The sequence below is a fragment of the Leptosomus discolor genome, chromosome 2, assembly GCF_034619465.1.
Source record: "Leptosomus discolor isolate bLepDis1 chromosome 2, bLepDis1.hap2, whole genome shotgun sequence".
NCBI classification, from domain to species: Eukaryota; Metazoa; Chordata; class Aves; order Leptosomiformes; family Leptosomidae; genus Leptosomus; species Leptosomus discolor.
Genome location: NC_141392.1, coordinates 68665534 through 68667532, shown reverse-complemented (window position 1 = coordinate 68667532; position 1999 = coordinate 68665534). Strand labels below are relative to the sequence as shown.

Here is a 1999-nt window from a genome sequence, read left to right as displayed (position 1 = left end):
AGCCATGTGCACAGCTAGTGACAGCTGAGGGAGCCCCCACTGCCGTGGCTCAGAGATTCACGACGGCACCAAATGACCATTCATCTGTGGGGGAAAAGGTATGGGAACACCCTTAGCTGCCAGAGCAGTCAAGGAAAGGGAGAGTACGGTATTTCTAAGTGCTAGCCAACAGCCCTGTCAGCGTCCCTCTAGGCAGACGTTGCCCAGCACCCTTCTGCTGACTCCTAGACACCCTAAGGGTTGCCACGGGGTATCCATACGCAGTTTTGTGAAGGGAAGGCTTCCGGACAGGTGCTACCCCTGGGCAGCCTTCCCCCGCTTGCTCGCACCTGCACAGGGCGCTGAGACTTCGCACGCTCCCTTCACGCACGACTCCTCCGAACTGCCAAGCGCGTCTTAAAACTCGCTGCCGCGCAGCAACGCCGACGCCTCAGGCTCGCCCAGTAGCCGGCCGGATGGTCCCTGACTTGTAAAAGCAGACGAGGCGGGTCAAATATCAGTGGAAGCAAAAACAAAAATCGAATTTCCCTGACCGGGAATCGAACCCGGGCCGCGGCGGTGAGAGCGCCGAATCCTAACCACTAGACCACCAGGGATCCACAATCACGTTTTCTAATTACTTTCTCAAGAGCTAATGCACATAACTACACCCCCTACCGCCCTTACTGTTTCTCTTCTTTGTGCTCCCCCTTCTGGGCAGTACCAAGTCCCAGATCTATCTGTGTGTACGAAAGAACGTTCCATTCCACGCCACGGAAGGGGGGAAAGGCGGCAGGGTGAGGAGGAGGGAGGGCGCCTCAGGCGAGGCGGGTGAGGGGCCCTCGCCGCGGGCGGGAGACGGTGGGAGCCCGGGCGGGACGGAGCCCCGGCCCTGCCGTCAGTCCGGCGGTGCAGGAGCGGGAGCGGCCGTGCCCGGCACAGCGCGACAGGCAAGAGCTGCGCGGCCGGGGCAGCGGGCGGACCGCTAGGGGGAAGGCGCCGGAGCGCGAGGCGGGCCGGGTCTCCCTCCCCCCGCCGCGGCCCCTCCCGTCGCCCCGGGCTGCTTGGGCGGGTGGCGGCCCCCGGCGGGAGCGGGTTTGTTTTACGTTGTTTCGTGTTGCCTGTTTACGCTGTCCTTAGAAGAGGGTGCTGCTGTAACAGCTCTAGGCAGGGCCTCGTCGGCCAAGGGCTCTGCACTGCAAATCCCGGCCGGCGGCTCCCGGGAGGGGAGGAACGTCCGTGCCGGCGGTGCCTCCCTCCGCTCCGTCTTAATTGCTCTTAGGCAGGCTGTGAAAACAAAAAGACCGCAGCTTGTCCGGTTTTCGGTGTTGGGTCTGCAGGGAGAGCCGATCAACGGGCCTACCTCAAGTGGAAGCCCGAGGCTCCACAGAGGGCAACCGGACTTGCGGTTCGCTTGCCCTGCGCTGCCAGTGCCTCCTTACATGGTAGATACCAATCTGTGACTTTGGTTTTTTTGGTAAGGTTTCTATGAGAGGAGTGAAAACTCTGCTATGGATGCAGATGACATCTGCATGAGCGCTTTTTCCTCTGGTGGGTTGACTTCATGAGCAAAGTGGATCTGCGTGCTGTACTAGCAAAAGTAATTTTCCCTATTTAAGCAGTGTCCATAATATAAGGAGGTTTTCTCTACACAAGCAAATTTCTCTAGTTCTCAAACCCTCTGCCTCTGAAATGCAGTATATAAGAAACATTTTCAATGTTAAGATAGATAAGCTTCAGACTTCATGCTTGTGGACTCTGCAAATATGCCTTCACTTGTCTTTAAAAGCTTTAGAATCTGAAAACAAACTTAAGGAGACCTCTTTTCTGAGGGATGTACTCAGGTGGTTTGGTTTCCATCTGACCAGAGTCCCTGCTCAGCCAATGGTTCATTTCATCCCAAACCCTTCGCAGTAGCAGGCTTGAACAAAACGTCTATCTTGATTGTGATGGAGGTTTCTTTTGTTCAATGTGAGCAATTTTACTGTGCAATGATATACATAAATTATAAAATGTGAGG

General features: G+C 56.2%; 1 non-coding gene across 1 annotated transcript; it reads right to left on the bottom strand.

Moving 5' to 3' along the window:
• Positions 1–524: 524 nt before the first annotated feature.
• On the bottom strand, positions 525–596 carry TRNAE-CUC (transfer RNA glutamic acid (anticodon CUC)). Its single transcript has one exon. It is a non-coding gene; the product is annotated as a tRNA-Glu (tRNA).
• Positions 597–1999: the final 1403 nt, after the last annotated feature.